General features: G+C 43.2%; 1 pseudogene; it reads left to right on the top strand.

The window, feature by feature from the left end:
* Positions 1–406: 406 nt before the first annotated feature.
* On the top strand, positions 407–4,028 carry LOC140733786 (kelch repeat and BTB domain-containing protein 4-like; annotated as a pseudogene).
* Positions 4,029–11,495: the final 7,467 nt, after the last annotated feature.

The raw sequence follows: 11,495 nt of genomic DNA, 5'->3' as shown, positions 1-11,495 counted from the left end.
TCACCATGCGTTAACGTGGAAGAGTGAATAGTAAACGGTTAATCTTACTGCGACTCTGTCTTCATTGGCTCCGGTTAACTTGGTGTTAGTTCAGAGTTTCAACGCACTGCACGAGAACACTACAGTGAAAAGGGAGCATTGCTCTGTGTTTTGACAAGTGGTACGATGGCCTCGCAACCGAGCTCAAGTCGTTGGCATCCAGTGCCAAGGGTAGCAGGGTATCAGCAAGTGTGGCTGCCCTCGCAAGAGCGAAAGCAGAAGCCGCCAAGGTGCGAGGATCATACGCTAACCAAGAAGCAAAACTGAAAATGGAAAAGGCTGCCAGAGAAGCAGAAAGCCAGTAGGAAAAGGCAAGGATAGATGCAGGGTTAGAAGTACTGGTCTACGCCAAGAAGCCGATGCAGCCATGGTGGAAGCAGAAATGTTAGAAAGCGCTGAAGAAATGCACGTTCCAAATGAAGCAGTAAAATTTAGATCAGAAAGGACCAAATTGGATTACACCAGCGAATATGTCCAATCTCAAACTGACCTGCAGATTGGTTCTTCCTCTCCATTCTTACCTGCTGACGTCCCATCTCGTGTGAAATCACAGGGAAGCTTCGCTGCATCGCGTCCACCTGGGGAAGACAACTCTCAATTGCAACCTTGCGACGAACTCAAGAATGAAAGGGCTGATGACAAATACATCTCGACACTAAACTTACCAGATCCGGAGAGAGCAGAGACAAAGGCTGAAGTCAGAACAGCAAATCCCATCATGGACGTAAACGCTCAGTCATATGACCCCCAACATATTACCCCAGCCAGCACGCCACCTGCAGCAAAACCCTTAGCACAACATTTAGTACGACGAGACCTCGTCAGTTCAGGACTATACCAGTTTGACGATAAGCCTGAAAATTACCGTGCATGCTACTCCTCATTCACCAATGCAGCCGGCGGAGTCCTGCTCACAGCAACCCAGGAGTTGGACCTTTTGACTAAATGATTGGAAAAGGAATCAAGTGAACAGGTGAAACGCATGCGCTCAGAGTACGTCAACGACCCCAAGCTAGCAAAGCATGGGAGAGATTTCGGGAGTGTTATGCGGCCCATGAAATTATTGAAAGGACGCTATTTCAACGGCTAGATAATTTGCCTAGGGTGTCAGCCAAGGACCACACTAAACTAAGAGAACTCGGAGATTTACTCATGGAGACTGAAGGCGCTAAAGAAGACCGCTATTTAACTGGCCTGTCATATCTAGATAGACCACGCGGAATTGGACTAATTGTGGACAAACTTCCATTTGGGCTGCAGGAAAGGTGGTTGTCTATTGGCTCAGAGTACAAGGAAGAGAACGGTGGTCGATTCCCTCCCTTCAAGTATTTTAGTCGGATTGTCTACAAGGAGGCGAAGAAGCGAAACGACCCTAGCTTCATGAAACAATATAGCACCACAACTCACAGCAAGCCGGTCAAATCCACTTTGAACAATTTTAACATCAATAAACCCGTCTTAGTGCATAAAACCGGTCTCCACAACTAACAATGACCCTAGTAAGAACTGTCCATTGCACAACAAACCCTATCCCCTCAAAAAATACAGAATGTTCAGAAAACAACCCTTTGACGAAAGAAAGGCCCTTCTCAAGGAAAAAATCAACATGATATGAGTGCTGTTCCGCTACCTCCCACCTCAAGAAAGAGTGTACGTTCCCCGTAAAGTGCTCGGAATTCAACAGCACTAATCACGATGGGCCATGCATCCCGTCCCGTTACCGCAAACTGCCAGGACTCCCTCACGCTCACAAGAGGACGGCGGGGTGGGAGAAGATCACCCCGATACAACTGTTGTCAGCTCGAGCTGCACAGAAGTTTGCGGTCAAGGTCAATCAACCAGTTGGTGCTCAAAGATCTGCCTCACTAAGGTATACCCTAAGGGAGCCAAAGACAAGGCCATCAAAGCCTACGTAATTCTGGACGACCAGAGCAACCGCTCACTAGTCAGACCAGAGTTCTTTGACTTGTTCAACGTAGAGAGTAATCAGTTCCCATACTACCTTAGAACTTGCTCAGGCAGTGTAGAAACATATGGCAGGAAGGCAGAAGGCTTCCAGCTCGAGTCGCTGGATGGTAAAGTTGTCATCTGACTCCCTCCACTCTCGGAGTGCAACGAGATCTTGAATAACCGATCCGAGATTCGGACGCCAAGCGCAGTGCTACACCGGCCGCATCTCCACCACATCGCCAAGCACATCCCAGAACTGGATCCAAAAGCAGAAATACCCCTGCTGCTCGGAAGAGACGTTCTCAGGGTGCACAAGGTCAGGCAGCAGGTCAATGGACCACACGACGCCCCCTTCGCCCGACGCCTGGATCTGCGCTGGGTGGTGATAGGAGAGGTGTGCCCTGGCAACGTACACAAACCAACAGTTAACACGCTCAAGACTAACGAGCTGGAGAGTGGCCGCCATTCAATTTTTCAGCCTTCCACGAGAGTTATGTGTATCAAAGAAGCACAACAAAGGAACAAACATAGTAAAGTAACTTGAAAGACATGAGACAGTCAGTCTTCACTCAAACTGAGTACGACAATAAACTTGCTCCATCAGTGGAAGACGCCATCTTCTTAAAAATAATGGACACAAAGGTCTTTAGAGATGAAGCAAACAATCGAGTCGCCCAACTACTGTTCAGAAGACCACGCTAGTCGTAGAGGCCTGCCCACCTGATGGCTGTGCTCCAGCGATCAAGAACCTAGATCTAGGTGGAGAAACTATACCCACACAAAGGAGTTTGGGCCTCCTTTAGGAGATCACGACTGACACATTCACGTTCTCCGTGCCCACCACAAACAAACTATTCACCCACCGTGGAGTTCTCTCCACTGTCAACAGTGTTTTCGATTCCCTGGGTCTACAGGCACCGGTTATGATCCTGGAAAGAACCCTCTTCAGCGAGATTACCTCCGAAATCTCCGACTGGGACACTCCTCTACCCGAAGACAAGCTAAGCAGATGGGAAGCTTGTAGAGATTCATTTCAAGACCTAAGCACAGCTTCATGTCCCACATGGTGTGCCCCGCTCTCAGAAACCAGCCAAAGCAATAGAAACCTGGATTGGTCATGACAAGGAAGAACGAGCACAACACTTTGAGAACCTGGAATCCAGTTTAAAAGAAATTGGTGAAATTGCCCGTATTTAGCTGATGGGAAAAGAAGACACTCGGACAAACTTACTGAAGTGTCTTTGCACTGTGATGATGATGCTATCAATGTCAATGGGCAAAATCGTTTGCGCCAGCAGATTACTGCTGCAATCAAGCATGGAAGTGACCCGTATGTTGTAGGTGGCCCCATCCCTCGACGAATGTGGGAGTGCAATATGGAGGCAATGAACTGGGAACAATGCGCATCACTGCCAAGAGATCGTTTTCAGCACACGCTTGTATCCGTCCCAAGTGAAGATGCCATTTATTCATTGGGTGGAAAATTCCTTCAGGATACACCCTCCAGTGCTGTCATTATTATGTGGTCCGTGATAATGTGTGGGTTGAGACTAATCAGCTGGAGACTGCAGTGTCTTGTGCTGCTGGTGTTAACCTTAATGGAACTTTCTATCTACTGGGTGGGGAACAGAATGACCTGGACTTCTTTACCAAACCATCTCGTCTCATTTAGTGTTTTTGACACGCGTTCCAGGGTATGCCAGTTAAAATCATATCTCCTCCCTTTTGCAGGCCGTATTCACTATGCTATTATGCTGCTATTCACCAAGGACCTGATTTTTATAGTAGCTGAGGGAGATTCTGTGGTATGTTACAATCCACTGCTTGACAGCTTCACCAGACTGCTCTTCCCAGAGGTTTGGAGTCCTGTGCCCTCCCTGTGGAAGATTGCCAGCTGCAACGGGTGGATTTATGTTTACAGAGACAAATGTAAAAAGGATGATACCAAAACATGAAAACTGAACCCAGCCACATCTGTAGTATCAGTGACAAGTGGATTTGAGATATTGCTGACAAATTGGCAATTTGTTTCGGCGTGATTCTAACCAAGTACAGTAAACTGCAGTCTTTAGGATTTAATTTGTTGAGTGCACGAAGTTATTTTTCTTAACTACTGCAGATGACAACAAAATTTCAGTACTATGTTTGTTTACTAAGACATTAATTGACCTAAACAATGTCAAACTATTGTCACGTTCTTTTCCAGACCGAGACCATTTGCAGAAGTAGTTCGACTTCTACTTAAAGACTGATCTAGAGATTAAAGTTCTGTACCATGTTCAGTGAGCTTACAAAGGTCAGGCGGGGAGTGTGTTGCCCTTAAGACATTTATTTAACTTCATTACATTTCTGCTTTAAATAATTTATTTGCAACCATTTCCAGTTAAAGTTAAAGATAAAATTCATTATCTGTGATGTATCGCGGCATGTGATGACGTCCCTTCCGGTTTCGCCGCGTCTTGTGGATAAGTTCCGGTTCGGAGAAGGTGGAAAGGTGGGGATCATGAAGAGCTCCGTGTCTACCCACAAAGAAACATTATAGAAGCAACGCGGTAAGTTCATATGACAGTATTTGAAGTAAAAATATTAACACGGATTCTGTTAAAGGAAGCGGCGGTTGGTGCGCGCGCGTGGCGGCTTGAGCCCGGAGGCGGTTTGACGCGACCTCTCCCACCCCTGGGCGGCTGAAGACACTCGGTAAAAGAAAAGAGCGCGCGTGGTCTCAAGAATGAAACAGATACTGTATATATTTTGTATTATTTTATCAACAGGCTTCACCATACGTTAATGTGGAAGAGTGAACAGTAAACGGTTAATCTCACTGCGACTCTGTCTTCATTGGCTTCGGTTTAACTTGGTGTTTAGTCAGAGTTTCAGCAGACTGCACGAGAACACTGCAGACGGTGAACCAGACAGAAGAGTCTGTAGCTGCCTCGCCCAGGGCAGAGATCACACTGCACACGGGGGTGATGTCCAGGAAAGTCCCGGGGAAGTAATAATAACTGAACCGCCACAATATCACCGCAAACACGATGGTCAGTAGATCCGCCGCTGCCGTGGCTACCAGGTAGCGAGTGGTGCGGGTGGAGAGGCCGCACTTTCCCCGGGACAGGATCACCATCGCCACTAAATTCACTGGAAACAACAGAAAGAGCGGGTGAGTTACTGTCTGTCCGCTCCGTGGGTCCTGGGGCAGGGAGATGCTGTAAATGGAGAGCAGCTCATTCCCGGAGGTTTAAAACGCGGAAGGCGGGGATCGCCGGCGCCTCAAATGTGCCCAATCCGGGAGAAACGTTACAGTCCACGGCGCTGCACGGAGAGCAGGGTTCGGGAAGGAGGCTGAGAACGCTTTGGAAAATCAAAGTAAATCTCGGTCAATCAGGTTTGTGACTGATTTGCAAAGCCGAGAACGCGTTGGTAACTTTCTCAGCGACAGTGATTCCCACGATCCCGTCACATATGTTCACACTGTTTGGTACCGCTCTGTCCCGCTGTCTCCGACTTTGTCCATGGACAGTTTCCAAAACTCGTTGTAGATTTACTTCCCAGTTCACAGGCGTTTATCTCCTCCTTGGCTTCCGCCCTCACGGGCCCGGCTCGGCTCGCTTATTTTAAATTCCGCAGCTACTCTTTGCCGCGGCTCCTTCACACTCTGTCCAGAGATCGGATCAGAAAGTTCCCGTGTCCTTTTTATTTAATATTCTCCCTGACCTGCTCCAGATTACTATGGCGTTATTCTAAATGCTCCGGTGCTGATTGATCCGGAGCGGAGTGACGCCTGTAACTTACCGCGTCTGAGCTGTAATGGACCCCGCTGTGTCGGCTCTGAACTCCCTCTTCACTCCATCGATATTAGGGGGAGGAAACAAACCCCAGGAAACAAAAATGCACTGAGACCCTTATTTAATGTTTCCAAACTCCCGAAACTCTCGGGATCTAATATACAGTTGGTGTCATTTTCAGGATATAAATGTACATTTTTTGTCAGTTACAGACTCAGGAATGTTGATTTGGTCCATCACAGTTTGGGAATAACTGTGCTCCAAGCACCGGTTCCTACAACACCGACTGGACATCCTGCAGGCCCAAGAAGGGTCTGGTTATTCCCCATGTTTAAACACAGAGACAACAGGAACAGGAGCAGGCCACTCGGCCCATCTAGCTCGCCCTCTCATTCAATAAGACCCGGGCCCCCAACACCACTCCTATCTTCATTTTGCCTGGACCATTGGTCCTGCTTGCAGGTCAACAGTCTGTTGGAGTTTGCCCCCCAATGTGGCGAATCCCTCTGCTCGCCACCACCGTGGGCTCAGACATTTCACAGGTGAGACCCTCCCGTCCCCGCCGGGACAAATATCCTGCCCGCCCCCTCTCACACAATCTTCATCCTTTCAATAATATTCCTCCCTCCCACCCCGCCTACGGGCCGATTGGTCTCCTCCTACCTCTCAGCGATACATCATAGTCCAGCCGCAGGAGACGCTTTGCAACCGACCCCAACTTCCCTCGAAGAGAAATGGAAATATATCAAAAAGCGGGACATTTACTTTGAGATTTGTTCCTCTCTGATGGAGTGTTCAGGCGGCAGCGGGAGATGTCAGCGGAGTTATGCCCTCTCGGCTGGTCCGCCTCCACTATTGGGCGTAAACAGTGAATGACATCGCCTCTGGCCAATGATTATAACGCAGCGGAGGTGAGGGTGTCGTGGTCGGTAGCTCAGCCGTCAAACTGTCTCGGAGCGAGCATAGTAGCGCGTGTGTGACGTCAGATACGCGCGAGGGGAAAACGTGTGACATCAGGAGCGTGGGGTGTGCATGTATTTATTTTTTTGTAATTTATTTTTTATTGAATTTCATCATTAAACACACATTTCCATAAGATGTATTTTAGATATTGTACATATATATCATATAATCATATATATCACAAATCTCCACAAAGTATTTATCTGAAGTATTCACTTATAGAAAAGAGCGGAAAGAAAAAAAAACAAGCAAAAGGAAAGAACTATGTACAAGTAAGGAGTGATCTTTTTTTTACGACATGTTCATTGATTTGTGAGAATTAAATCAGGCCTATGAGGCATCATGTAGTTAAATCATTTTTCCCAGAATGAATCAAATTGTTCCAGCTTATGATTAACAGATGCTGTTATCTTCTCCATTTTGTAAATGTCCATTTTAATTTCCATCCAGGCGTTTAAAATTGGGTTCTCCTGTGATAACCATTTCCTAGTAAGAGTCTTTTTACCAGCCAATATATTCATTAAATATTTATCTCTTTTCAACCATTCTTGGTGTATATATCCAAAATATATTGTCTGACTCTCTAAGGGTATTTCGCATTTAAAGATGTCTTGTAGGGCATTGTGTATCCCGATTCAATAGTTTTTGATAACAGGGCAGTCCCAAAAAATATGACAATGATTTGCATTTTGATTTCCACAATTTCTCCAGTAAACAGGGAGGTTACTATCATAATGGGATTTCTGAAAGGGTGCAATAAAACATCTTATTAAGTTTTTTCATCCAAACTCCCTCCATTTCTGTGAACTTGTACACTTCCATTGATACCTCCATATTGTCGTCCATTCTTCCTCAGATATAATTATCCCTCCTTCTTTCTCCCATTTTGTTTTAATGTACGAAGTCGAATGTGTTTTAAGATTTCACAAACCTTTACACATGCTTGAAATGAATCTACTATCTTTATCTGAATTATACGCTTTTTTAAAGAGCTCTATCAAGCATGTATTTGCCTTGGTTACATTTTTAAGCGTCTTATTAACATATTGTCGCATCTGTAAATACCGATAAAAATCTTGTTTTTCTAATAAGTGTTTATCTTTAAGCATTTCAAAACTGAACAGTGTTCCTTCTTTCATTATGTTTCAAAGAACTGTTATTCGTTTAGCTGTCCAGTCCTTAAATCTAGCATTCGATTTATTTGGTGTAAAATCCGAGTTATATGCAAACAATTTGAGAATTGCAATATCTCCCTCTGGATTATATTCTTTTATAGTAGTTTTCCATATTTTAAGAGTCAATTTCACCCATGGGTTATCAATAGTATTTATGTATCTTTGCAGGTTGTTATCAGCCAAAATTGCTTGTATGGGGATGGGAAGTAGCCGCTCCTCAAAGTTTTTCCATTGAGCTTCATACGATGGGTTGCACCAACATATCACAGCTCTCAACTGTGCCGCAAAATAATAATCTCCAAGAGAAGGTAGGCCCCTATCCCCCCTTTTCCTTTGCTAATTGCAAAGTTTGGAGACGAACTCGAGGCCTTTTACTCTGCCAAATATACCTTGATAGCATCGTGTTCCATTCATTGAATTGATTTTGATTAATCTATATTGGTAGGGTCTAAAAGAGATAGAAACATAGAAACATAGAAAATAGGTGCGGGAGTAGGCTATTCGCCCTTCGAGCCTGCACCGTCATTCAGTATGATCATGGCTGATCATCCAACTCAGAACCCTGTACCTGCTTTCTCTCCATACCCCCTGATCCCTTTAGCCACAAGGGCCATATCTAACTTCCTCTTAAGTATAGCCAATGAACCGGCCTCAACTGTTTCATGTGGCAGATAATTCCACAGATTCACCACTCTCTGTGTGAAGAAGTTTTTCCTCATCTCGGTCCTAAAAGGCTTCCCCTTTATCCTTAAACTGTGACCCCTCGTTCTGGACTGCCCCAACATTGGAAACAATCAACAGTACGGGCAGTATATTCATTTTAATAGACTCAATCCTTGAACTGAGACTGAAAAAAGGAATCAGGTTCCATCTTGCCATATCTTCCTTAATTTTTTTATATAAAGGCCGATAATTACATTCTGAAAATTTTGCCAAATCTTTTTGCATAATGATGCCCAAATATTTGAAAGACTCTGTGTACCTTGCCCAGGGGTATCTACTTTCAATTTTTCTTGGTGGGCTATAGTAATATGAAAGTAATTGGGTTTTATCTATGTTGATCTTGTATCCTGATAATTGACCATATTGTTCAAAGGATTGCAACAATTTAAGTAAAGAGTATGTTGGTTGCCCTAGATAGACCAAAATGTCATTTGTGTAACAAGCCAATTTATGCTCTGTACCTTTAATAGTAATTCCCCTGATATCTTCATTTTGTCTGATGTATTGAGCTAATGGTTCCAAATATAATGTGGAGAGTAGTGGTGACCATGCACAACCCTGTCTCTTGCCCCTTTCTAGGGTAAGACTTTTTGATAAATATCCATTGATTTTAATCCTAGCAGTAGGATTGTCATATTGTGCCTGTATAGTTTTAATAATTTTGTCTTGGAAACCAAATCTATGTAAAACTCTGTAAAGAAAATTTCAATTAACCGAATCAAATGCTTTTGCTGCGTCCACGCTTATCACTATTGCTTCGATTTTGCAACATGTTGAATGGCCTCTGCCCACATCAAATTTTCGCACCACTCGGATGTTTTTTTTCTCTCTCTGAGAACAGGATTCGTTGTAAATTCTGGTCCGCCCGCTCCATCTGGCTGTTGGACTGCGGGTGAAATCCATGGACCCAATCAGCCGACAGAACACCCTCCATAAACGTAACGCGAGTTGTGGACAGCGATCCGAAACAATCCCCATCTGAAATCCATGGGTGCTGAAGCTGGTGCAGGAGAATTTTGGACATCTCTGAGCAGATGGTAGCCTGTCCAAAATGAATTTTCCGGCCTTCGAGAAACAATCTACCATGATGACGATCTTCCCCTGGAAATAGAGTGACCCGTGACAAGTCTATGGAGATGTGCACCCATGATGTGTCTGAACAGGTAGCGAGTGAAGTAACAACTTCCTTTTTTATTGTAATTTATTATTTATTGAAGTTCATCATCAAACAAACAGTTCCATAAGATGTATTTCAGACATTCTACATATATAACATATAGTCATATATGTCACAAATCTCCATATAGTATATATCTGAGGTATCCACTTAAAGAAAAGAGTGGAAAGAAAAAAATAAGCAAAAGGAAAGAACTGTGTACAAGTAGGGAGTGATGATTTTTACAGCATATTCATTGACTTGTGAGATTAAAATCAGGCCAATGAGGCATTATGTAGTAAAATCATTTTTCCCAATATGAATCAAATTGTTCCAGCTTATGATTAACAGATTCTGTTATCTTCTCCATTTTGTATATGTCAATTGTAATTTCCATCCATATATTTAAAGCTGGTCTCTCCTGTGCTAACCTTTTCCAAATAAGAGTCTTTTTACCAGCCACCAACAGTATATTCATTAACTATTAATCTCTTTTCAACCATTCTTGAGGTATATATACAAAATATGTGGTCTTACTCTCTAAGGGTTTTTCATATTAAAGATGTCTTGTAGGGCATTGTGTATCCCCCTCCAATAGTCTTTGATAAAACGGCAGTCCCAAAAATTATGATAATGATTTGCATTTTGATTTCCACAATTTCTCCAGCAAACAGGGAGGTTACAATCATAATGGGATTTCTGAGAGGGTGTAATACAATATTTTATCAAATTTTCCATCCAAACTCCCTCCATTTCTCTGAACTGGTACACTTCCATTGATACCTCCATATTATTGTCTATTCTGCCTCAGATATAATTATCCCTCCTTCCTTCTCCCATTTTGTTTTAATGTATGAAGTCGAATGTGTTTTAAAATTTGACAACCCCTTATACATGCTTAAAATGATTCTACTACCGTTATCTGAATTATATGTTTTTCTGAATAGCTCTATCAAGCATGTACTTGCCTTGGTTACATTTTAAGCGTCTTATTAACATATTGTCGCATCTGTAACTACCGATAAAAATCTTGTTTTTCTAATGTTTCTCTTTAAGCATTTCAAAATTGAACAGTGTTCCTTCTTTCATTATGTTGCAAAGAACTGTTATTCCTTTAGCTGTCCAGACCTTAAATCTAGCATCCAATTTATTTGGTGTAAAATCCAAGTCATATGCACACCATTTAAGAATTACAATATCTCCCTCTAGATTATATTATTTTATAGTAGTTTTCCATATTTTAAGGGTCAATTTCACCCATGGGTTATCAATAGTATTTATGTACCTTTGCAGGTTGTTATCAGCCAATATTGCTTGGATGAGGATGGGAAGTACCCGCTCCTCAAAGTTTTTCCATTGAGCTTCATATGATGGGTTGCACCAACATATCACAGCTCTCAACTGTGCTGCAAAATAATAATCTCTAAGAGAATGTAGGCCCCATCCCCCCTTTTCCTTTGCTAATTGCAAAGTTTTGAGACAAACTCTAGGCCTTTTACCCTGCCAAATATACGTTGATAGCATCTTGTTCCATTAATTGAATCGATTTTGATTAATCTCTATTGATAGGGTCTGAAATATATATAAAGGTCTGGGCATTATTCGCATTTTAATAGAGTCTGGGCAGTATATTCATTTTAATAGACTCAATCCTTGAACTGAGACGGAAAAAACAATTACGTTCCATCTTGCCACATCTTCCTTAAT

This window comes from Hemitrygon akajei, chromosome 9 (assembly GCF_048418815.1).
Source record: "Hemitrygon akajei chromosome 9, sHemAka1.3, whole genome shotgun sequence".
Classification (NCBI taxonomy): domain Eukaryota; kingdom Metazoa; phylum Chordata; class Chondrichthyes; order Myliobatiformes; family Dasyatidae; genus Hemitrygon; species Hemitrygon akajei.
The sequence above is the reverse complement of the archived record's forward strand: the minus strand, read 5'-3'. Positions and strand labels throughout refer to the sequence as shown.